This window comes from Petaurus breviceps, unplaced genomic scaffold, assembly GCF_028583685.1.
Source record: "Petaurus breviceps papuanus isolate PSGF00001 unplaced genomic scaffold, PetGlider_PUasm1.0 189, whole genome shotgun sequence".
NCBI lineage: Eukaryota > Metazoa > Chordata > Mammalia > Diprotodontia > Petauridae > Petaurus > Petaurus breviceps.
In genome coordinates this window covers 45,306,209-45,317,137 of record NW_027185809.1, presented here as the reverse complement: position 1 = coordinate 45,317,137, position 10,929 = coordinate 45,306,209, and the positions used below count along the sequence as shown (strand labels likewise).

Here is a 10,929-nt window from a genome sequence, read left to right as displayed (position 1 = left end):
ATGATACTTAAAAGGTGAAATTAAGAGGTGAGAGAGGAACATAATGAGAGGAGATGGGGAGAGACAGAATGGGGTAAACTATTTCACATAGAAGAGGCAAAGGAAAATGGTTACAATGGAGTGGAAGTATAGGAAGGCAAAGGGAATGGATCAAAATTATTCCCATTGAATTTGGCTTGAGGAAGGAATGAAATACACACTAAATAGGGTATCTCACTCTCCAGGAGAGTAGGGGTGTAAGGGGATGAGAGGGGGAATGATAAAATGTAGGGCAGGCTGAGGGGGAGGGAAGTTGGAAGCACCCAGTTTTGAAAAGGGAAGGGATCAAAGTAGAGAATAGAACAAGTGGGAGGTGGGATAGGAAGGAGGGAAATATAGTCAGTCTTTTACAATATATCTACTATGTTATTGTTTTGCATTAGCCACACTTGTAGAACCTATACTGAACTGCTTATCTTTCCAGTAAGGGTGGGTGAGAAGGGAGGAAGGGAATGAATCTGGAATTCAAAGTTTTAAAATCAAATACTCAAATGTATATATATATATATATATATATATATATATATATATAATTATTAATACTATTTTACCTGTAATTGGGAAATAAGATATACATCCACTGAGGCATAGAGATCCAGTGGAAAAGTCAAAAGGGGTATGGGAGAAAATATGGAAGAGAACAGATAGGAGGAGGGGATATCCTGTGGGACTACTATTTTGGGGTGGTGGGTAAAAAAATCCCTTAACTTCACACAAAAAAAGAAAAAATAGAAAGAGAGACAACTAACAGGATCTTGGGAACTTCTGAGAACTGCTATGAAATGAGAACAGAATGGAGAATAGAACTTGTGGTGCCAGAACTTCTCCTCAAAGCTTCTTCTGAGAACCGAATTGTGAACTTCTGAGAAATGAGAAGAGAGGAGAACTGGGAGGAAGCATGACTGTGGTGTCAGTACTTGTCTATGTTGATTTCACAGCCAGAAAGTGAAGTAATGTTATTGTGCCTTTGTTAAGCTTTGTCTTCCCAGGAACAGCAACTGTGAAGGACTTGAGGTGGACTAGACACTGTGAGCTTCAGTATGGAACAGGAACTAGACAAGGAGCTGGACAACAAGGAGCTGGCAGGAGCTGGGACCATAGAAGGGGAACTATGGAAGCAGAGAGCCAGCTTTGAGTTAAAATGAAAAGACCTCTCCTTGGGTATTTAATATAAACAAAGAAGATCACGATTGAGTGGGGTGGAGTAGTTTGAACATTGAATTTAGGTGACTGAGTTAAGGACTAACTAATTAAGTATGATTTTAAATTAATCTCCAATTATGAAGAAAGAAGACTTTTTGATTGAAGAGATTAAGACAATGTGACCTAGGGGTGGAAAACTATTGACCTCTGTACTTTGTGTCAACTAAGGAGGCTTGCCTCCTTAAGAATGATTGAGTTACTAAATGAGTGTACTTTGTTTAAAACTATTTGACCACTTTGGTGAAAACTACATGGCCATTTTAGTGATAAGTTGTTATGCCATAACATGGTGAATGCTGTATTTTGATTTTCTGTGGATGTTTCATCTTAGTTTGTTACTGAATAAACAGAGAGTTCACCATAATGTGTAATTGGAACCTTGAAAGCTGTTCACAGTAGCAGCCCTCTGGAAAGTTGCTTGTGCTTGGCCTTACAGTCCTCCTGACTCTAAGGCCAGTGCTCTATTCACTGTAAAATCTGGTTGCCCCTGACTCACTTACTAGCCTTAATTGCTGATTAGGAGTTGCTTCAGTCAAACTGAGATCTGTTAAAAACCTCAGTTTAAAAAACCCAAGGTCTCCCATTGCATCTCGAGTTGTCCTGATCTGTAACTTACCACTAGTCCCAGATGGCTCTGGAGGAGAAAGTGAGACTGGTGATGTAGCACAGCCCTCCTTCACTTAAAGCCAGTTCACTTGCAGGTTATGGCATTACCTCCCTGTCATGGTACTTTTCGAGAATGAAGGACAAAGAACAATTCATACCATGTAAAACAAGTATGTGTATATATATACAATGTATGCATATAGACATGTACATATGCAATTGAGTATATACACCAATGTGTATGTGTGTGAATATGCATGAAAGAATATGTGTGTATATGAATGTGTGTAACTAATTGCTTATGTATGTGTATAGATAGATGAGAGAGAATACATATCCATTTTTCTTTCAGACATAGATAATAAGTAAATTTTATTTGTTTGACTCTACATTTATAACAGGAGTCCTGTTTTTCTTTCATTCTCAACTAGGGGTAGAATGGGCTTGGAGGGAAGGAAAATGGGACATGTTTTTGATAACTGAAAACAAAATATAATTTAAAAAGAAAGAAGAAATATGATGAGACACCTCTATCATACCTCTTTGAAGATATCAAATGTTCAAAAATGTTGTATAAAGCATATATTTTTAGATTTTCCCCCTTTTTTGTTTATTGATTCATGATGCTGATTTTCTTCTTCTTCTTCTTCTTCTTCTTCTTCTTCTTCTTCTTCTTCTTCTTCTTCTTCTTCTTCTTCTTCTTCTTCTTCTTCTTCTTTTTCTTCTTCCTCTTCTCTCTTTTCTTTTGCCTAATGTAATAACCCTCTGGAGGGGGCAAAAATAAAGACAGTAGGTGAAATTATGAGAATTTAAAAAATCAATCCACTTAAATCTTTTTTAAAAATGTAAGAAAATAGCAGGGAAGAAAGTGAGAAAAAGGCCAAAACTTTGGTTTCAGATACAAATCTCATTTGAAAATTCAATGTAATTGTTTTCCAAACAACCATTCTCAGTGTGTGGGAAGGAGTTGGGGGAGTGACAGATGTATTTTCCTTAAGTTTGTTATCTTTTCATTTTATTAAGGGGAAAACCTTTCAAGAACCTAAGAGACTAAAAGCCAAGAACAATAGGAACAGAACAAATAAATGGATTGAAAACTAGATGGGGTATATGAATGTTCTGGCTCTTTAGTCTTCATATTACTGTCTTTGTAATGTGTGTGAACATTTACAACAACATCTGCAAAGCAGAGAGCCCATGGTGTCTCTAGTGGTAACATCAAATTAAATAGCTAAAAATAGTTGTTGTGTATGCTTTACCCCTCTCTCCCCCGCAATGATGATGGAAAGTGAAGTCATGTTTGGAAATGCTTTGGCATCTGAATCCAACTTTCTGGGAGTAATGAGTACAAGTTGTTTCTTTATAACAGATAGGGTTTAGAAAAGATAAGGAAAATTCCTGACATAGCAATAAGCTTTGGAACACTTCTAATCTCCCAAGGTACCCACCCATTTCAGCTTATCCTTGCCAAATATTTGCTTTTCTCCTTGCCCCTCCTCCACGTTTTACAATTTCATGTTGGGAGATAACAGAAACCCTGTGAGGTTTCTCATACTTCCAAAATGATGCACATTTTTATGTAGTGATCCTCCTTCAGGAAGAGACATGAATCTTGGAATGATATTTATCTTATTATAGTAAATCACAGATTCCTTTTACTCCTTCAGTGATAAATTGCCAGAAGATAAGCTTGCAGCTATTTTCCCCCTTCTTCTAGGGATTGGGGAGGGTTTGGGATGGAGAATATCTTATCATATCATATTTAGGAGGGGAAAAAAACATAATATATACTTCCAGTCATGGATAGTTGTTTAACAACTGTAGCAGCAAGCACCCCAGTGTCCCCAGGGTGGCTGCCAACACAGGTTCTTAAATCTGCTTTGCTAAAGGAAAGCAACTCAAAATTGGTTAACAAGCTTACTTTAATCAATCAAATATATATATATTGTTTACCTAGTTCAGGGAAAAAAGGTCAGCACCCTGAACTTCAGAGTATACAGACAGAATTATCAAGGCAGGGAAACAGATCAAGTAGACAGGTTTCCAAACTGTCCAACCATTACATCCATACCAAATCAACATCTGGGTTTTTCAAAGCCAGAGGGCTCTCAATAACAGCTTCCCAGAGTCTCATCTGATCAAATCACAGAACACTTCTCAAAGTGAGCCCCAAAGCAAAGCCTCACATCAGGGATTATATAGCCTTCTCCTGGGTCAAAGAATGTAACCACCCTCTTCACCCACTGCCCAATCACACAGCATCAAGGTGTAGGCATTCCTGAAAAGCAAGCCTCATGCCACAGGCTCCATGTGACCACATTCAGCCTATTAGGAGGCAGAGTATATTTTCAAATCAAGGAAGGTTCTCAGAGTCTCTTAAGCCTATCAAAAGGCCTAGGGGCAGGGAAGATCTTTAAATTTGCATTTCCATTACAAAAACATGCTTAGTTTATTTTGGAAATCAGACATTTCATCAAAAATGAATCCTCAGTTTTACTTCAGAGAAAATGATTTATGTTTTGAGCAAACTTCAGAAACACAAAATGGTAGGATTTCATCTGTTGTTCAAAAGTATGTTAAAGTCCTGAGAAAGGGGGATGAAAATGAGTTAAAATGAAGATAGACAATTTTAATATGTATCCAGTCATTTGATTCTAATCCCATTTAAAAATCTATTTTAAAATTTCATTGATTTCATTAATAAAAAAGAAAAGATAGGAATATCTGATTGCACTGGTATGAGGAACAGCCAACTTGCTAGCACACTGAGAGGATAAGTGACTTACTTGTCTCACAGCTTGTAGGTTTCAGAATCAGAACTTGAATCCCCATCTTCCTGCCTTCAAAACCAACCTTCTATCCATTAGCTGACCACCTTTTAAAAACAAAAGAAACATAAAATAAATGAAAGAATAATAAGAATAACAAGAAAAGATAATGAAGGTCACTTTTAAAATTTAAATTTATTTATTTACAACATTACATTCCACAATCCCTTGAGTTTAAAATTTACTGCCCTCACCCCTCCCCACACTGAACCTTAGTCAAGTTGTAAAGAAGGATTATAACCAATGGAGTGAACAATGAGAAAGATGGGACAAAATAAAACAAAACACAAAAGGTAGAGCAAGTAATTCACTTCAATCTGCATTCAGATTGTAGTTCTTTCTCTGGATGTGAATATCTCTTTTTACCATTAGTCTTTTGTAGCTGTCTTCTAAACTTGTATTGCTGAGAGGAGCCCAGTCTATCCAAGTTAGTCATCACACATATGATGTGTTTGTAATTGTGTACAAAGTTCTCCTGGTTCTATGCTCCTCACTCAGCATGAGGTTATATAAGTCTCTCCAGGTTATTATGAAGTCTGTCTGTTCCTCATTTCTTATAGCACAATAGTATTCATTACATTCAACTACCGCAACTTGTTTAGTCATTCCCCAATTGAGGGGCATCCCCTTGATTTCCAGTTCTTTGCCACTACAAAAAGAGCTGATATATATATATATATATATATATTTTGTACTGACAGGTCCTTTTCCCACTTCTGTGATTTCTTTGAGATACAGCCCTAGAAGTGGTATTGCTGGGTCAAGGGGTATGCAATTTTTTTGTTTGTTTGTTTTTTTGGAGGAGAGAGGGAAAGGCAATGTGGGTTAAGTGACTTGCCCAAGGTCACACGGCTAGTGTGTCAAGTGTCTAAGGCCAGATTTCAAGTCAAGTCCTCCTGAATCCAGGACTGATGCTGTATTCACTGCGCCACCTAGCCACCCTGAGTATGCACTTTTTTGTAACCCTTTGGGCATAGTTCCAGATTGCTCACCAGAATGGTTGGATCAGTTCACAATATCACCAACAATGCATTAGTGTTCCAATTTTTCTACCTCCTCTGCAGCATTTATCATGTTTCTGTTTTGTTATCTTAGCCAATCTGACTGGTAATATGTGGTACCGCATAGTTGTTTTGTTTTACATTTCTCTAATCAACAGTGATTTAGAGAATTTTTTCATATGCTTATAGATGTCTTTAATTTTTTTCCTCTAAAAACTGTCTGTTCATATCCTTTGACCATTTATCAATTGAAGAATAACTTGCATCCTTATATATTTGACTCATTTCTCTGTATATTTTAGAAATGAGGCCTTTATCAGAGACAATGGTTGTAAAAATTCTTTCCCAATGTTCCACTTTTCTCCTAATCTTGGTTACATTGAGAGTGAAACTCATATAATGTTCATCTCTCTCCCTTCTTCCCCTCTACTTTAATATGTTTTTCTGCCCCTTCATGTGGCATAATTTACCCTTTTCTGCCTCTTCCTTTCCTCTTCTTCCTTATAGTCCCTTTGCACTCCTTAATAAAGTTTTTTTTCACAACTTTACTTAATTTATACCCACACCCTCTATCTATGTATATCCCTTTATAATGTCAGAAGTGTACAATTCTCAATATTGATACGTAACAGCTTCCTATATAGGGATGTAAACAGTTTGCTCTTATTAAATAACAAAGTGTGTGTGTGTGTGTGTATGTGTGTGTGTGTGTGTTTTCCCTGTTTACCTTTCTATGTTTCCCTTGAGTCTTGTATTTGGAGGTCAAATTTTCCATTGAACTCTGACTTTTTCATCTTGAAAGCCTGGAAGTCCTTTATTTCATTAAATGACCATCTCCTTGCCTGATAAATTATGCTCAGTTTTGCTTGGACAGATCCTTCTCTGTAGCCTGAGCTCTTTTGCCTTATAAAATATCATATTCCAATCCCTCTGATCTTTCAGTGTAGAAGCTGCTAGGTCCTGTGTGATCCTGACTGTAGTTCTGTGATATTTGAATTATTTCTTTCTGGCTGCTTGCAGTATTTTCTCCTTGACCGGATAATTCTGGAATTGGGTACAACATTTCTTGGAGTTTCCAATTTGGAATCTCTTTCAGGAGTTGATAAGTGGATTGTTTTGATCACTATGTTACCCTATGGTTCTAGGACCTCAGGACACTTTTCCTTGATGATTTCTTGGAAGATGTTGTCCAGACTTCTTTTTTTCATCCTGACTTTCTGGTAGAGCAATAATTCTTAGATTATCTCTCCTGAATCTGTTCTCCAGGTCAGTTATTTTTCCAATGAGATATTTTACATTTTCTTCTAATTTTTCATTCTTTAGGTTTTGTTTGACTGATTCTTGATGCCTCATAGTGTTACTAGCTTCAATTTGATTGATCTAATTCTTTGCAAATATTTTCCTCAGTTAATTTTTGAAGCTCCTTTTCTATATGTCCAGATTCTATTTTTTAGGGATTTATTTTCTCCAGTTAGATTTTGAACCTCTTTTTCTATTTCACACATTTTTCTTTTTAAGGAGCTGTTTTCTTTAGTGAAATGTTTCTCTATTTTGGTAATTGTAATTTTAAAAGAATTGGTCAATTTATCTTCTGCCTCTCTAATATGGCTTTTAAAGTCCTTCTTGAGCTCTTCCAAGAATGCTTTTTGGACTTGAGACCTGTTCGTATTACTTTTTGAGGCTTCAGATGTGGTTATAGAGTCAATGCTGTCCCCTTCTGAATTTGGTTCTTCTCACTCCCCATAATCAGATTCTAAAGTCTTTGTTTTTCAAATTTGTTTTCCCCCATTCTGATTGCCTGTTTCCTGACTTTTAAAGTGGATTTCTGCTTAAGAGTACAGAGGGCTCTGACATACACTTCTTATGCTGGGAGCTAGGGGCCTGGATATTGATTTTGTGTTCTGTGGCCTCTGGGTGCCTAGACTCAGGTTGAGACCAGGGTTCCTTAGCACAGCCTCAGCCATGCCCTTCCTCTAGGACTCCCAAGCCATCAGTTGGTTCCACTATTTCAAGATTTTACACTGGGGCAATATTCTCTGGTTTTTCAAGGTCAAAGGGGGGAGGATTAGAGCAATTAGGGTTTATTCCACCATCTTGGTTCCTGGAAGTTCAGGTAGGTGATAGCCCCAGAAGTAGCTGCTGTCACTGCCATGAACCCTGCATTTGTTTCTTATCCATCTCCTAGAGATCCCCCATCGTGTGGTGAGAGGTCTGGGAATCACCCCTGTGTTAGGTGATTCAGCTTGCCCTGTGTCATCCCAGCTCCTCGCTGGTGTAGCCATCTATCTCGATGTGCTGTGTCTACCTCCATGCACTGTGCCTGCCTCAAGGAAAGTCATTTTAAATAGCAAACCAGACAAGGTGGATCAGAGGCAGTGTGAATAAGAAACAGATGGTTATATGTTAGTAAAACATGAAATGTATAAGCTCTAAGTAGGAGGGGAGACTTGGTTGGTTGGTTGTTGTTCTTGGTTCTCAAAGAGGACCAAAATGACATCACTATGCCAAAGTTATGTTTCAGTGTGTCTGACTTTGGCTCATCAGAACAATATTAGCTCAGAATGCTCTACCACAGGTTGGGCACAAATAGTCTGTCTGAACATTCAGGGTAGATACCCTAAATTTGCATATTCCATGTTTCCTTTGAGCTTTTAAAATTCTGCTTCACTCATAGAACACAGTACTTTCTCTGATGTGGGCATGCCATGCTGAGTGGTCCTGTTCCAGTCAGTGTCTCCCATGTCAAACAATCAATTACAAAGTTCTTGGGAGAGATCTTGAGAGGGTCTTTGTATTGCTTCTTCTGACCACCATGTGAATGCTTGCCCTGTGCGAATTCTCCATAGAATAGTCTTTTTGGCAAGCATATGTTTTTCATTTGAATAATATGGCCAGCCCATCAGAATTGTGCTCTCAGAAGTAGAGTTTGAATGGTTGGCAGTTTAGGTCAAGTAAAGACCTCAACATCTGGTACCTTATCCTGCCAGGTGATCTTCAGAATCTTCCTAAGAAAATTCAAATAGAAGTGACTCAGTTTCCTGCCATGGCAGTCGTAGTTTTCACAGGCATACAACAGTGAGGTCAGACTTAGTGACTGATAGTGGAAGGTAGTACTAATGGAAACACATACTGAGAAGAATGACCAAAATAATATGGAAAGTTGGCAATGATGAATACAGAACAAATAAAGAAATGCTGTGTAGTATTTCAGTAGGTGGGAAATGCCAAATAAAAAGGTTGGGGACTAATGGGGTTCCTAGGTTCCACAACTGGAGAGATCTCTCTATGCTTCGCACTGGATAAAACAACAATTATGCCCTTCAAGGAAAAACTTTTGCACCAAAATTATAACTGACCTTGCTGTTTGTCCTTAGTTCTTGAAGAAGGCCACCCAATGAACTTTAAAAGTACTTTATATACAGGGGTATGTGGGAAGCAGATCTAAATGGCTTTTGGGAGCAGACTGTTAAATTTTCAATGCAAGGGATCAGGAATCTGGAAGGTTAAAATCAGGGGTTGATTTATCCAACTTTTTTTTGCTTCCTATACTTAAGAAAGTATTAATAATGCAAATTAACCTCAAAAGTGTATCAGTGTACTTCCCCCCCCCACCCCGAGAGTTCAGTCATTAAACATTTACCAGCATTACACCGTATTGCTCTATAAACACTGCTTGAGTCTAGCAAGAATGTAGTAGCCTGAGCAAGGCTCAGGGAATTAAGTCATCACCAGATTGGAGACCTGGTGGCTGTAGACTAATAATTACACTAGGAAATGGCATTTATAGAGCACTTTAATGTTTGCGCAATGCTTTAAATCCATTTCCTCATTTGAACCTCACAATACCAAAAGGTGCCTACCAAAGGTATTATTTCCATTATACAGATGAGGAAACAGACTCAAAAAAGTTGAAGTTACTTATCTATGGTTACAAAGCTAGTAGGTTTAAGAGTAAGAATTTGAGCAATGCGATTTATCCAAGACAATCCCAAGGGATTTCTGAAGAAAAATGCTATCTGCCTGGGTAAAAATGATAATAAAAATAAATTAAAAAATGACCACCAACAACAAAACTGATGGCCTCTGAATAAAGAAGGAAGCATCCTATTATTCACTTTCTTTGCTTTTTTCATTTGTTTTTGTTTGTTTTCTTCCACAAAATGACTAATATGAAAATACGTTTCACACGATTACACAGTTATAACCTATATCAGATTACTTACCATCTCAGGGAAGGGTGAAAGGAGGGATGAAAGGATAGAATTTGGAATTTAAAACTTAAAAAAAAGAATGCTAAAAATCATTTTTACATGTATTTGGTGGGGAGAAAACCAAAATATTCTTTTAAAAAAAGAGTTAGGATTTGAATTTTTATCTTTCTTAAGAGAAAAGCAAAATTCTCTCCACAACTCTCCCACACAAACACAAACACACACACACAGTGCCTCTCAATAATTGCACAATGCCTGGTCACTGTATAATATTTGATTTTTCTTTTTTTTGCAGAATATTCTTTTATATTTTTTCAAATGCTTTATTAACTTCTGATTTGCATCATTCATTTCCACCAGATTTTGAGTTACAAATTTTCTCCCTGTTTTTCCCCTACCCACCGCCTGAAAATAGCAGTCCCACAGAATATGCCCTCCTCCAATCTACTCTCTCCCATATTTTCTCCCATTCCTGATTCAACTTTTCTGGTAGATCTCTATGCCCCAGTGCCTGCATATAATATATATATATGTGTGTGTGTGTGTGTGTGTGTGTGTGTGTCTGATTTTAAAACTTTGAATTCCAGATTCATTCCCTTCCTTCCTTGTCTCCCACCCTTACTGGGAAGATAAGCAGTTCAGCATAAGTTGCACATGTGTGACTAATGCAAAACAATAGCATAGCAGATATATTGTAAAAGACTGATTATATTTCTTCCCCCTCCTATCCCACCTCCTGCTTGTTCTATTCTCTACTTTGATCCCATTCCTTTTCAAAAGTGGGTGCTCCCAACTTCCCTCCCCCAAAGCCTACCCTCCTTACCATCATCCCCCCTCTCATCTCCTTCCCCCCTACTCTCCTGGAGAGTGAGATACCCTATTTAGCATGTATTTCATTCCCTTCTCAAGCCAAATTCAATGGGAATAAGGTTGACCCATTCCCTTTTGCCTTCCTATTCTTCCCCTCCATTTTAACCATTTCCCCTTGCCTCTTCTATATGAGATAGTTTACCCCATTCTGTCTCTCCCCATCTCCTCTCA

General features: G+C 37.7%; 1 long non-coding RNA gene across 1 annotated transcript in view; it reads right to left on the bottom strand.

The window, feature by feature from the left end:
- Nucleotides 1–2,205: 2,205 nt before the first annotated feature.
- The window catches only part of LOC138164082 (uncharacterized), a 75,881-nt gene continuing 67,157 nt past the window's right edge, over nucleotides 2,206–10,929 (bottom strand). The window contains exons 2-3 of the long non-coding RNA XR_011168988.1: nucleotides 4,635–4,723; nucleotides 2,206–2,613 (exon numbers count right to left, since the gene is read on the bottom strand). This is a non-coding gene — a long non-coding RNA (uncharacterized lncRNA). The remainder of the gene's footprint in view (nucleotides 2,614–4,634; nucleotides 4,724–10,929) is intronic.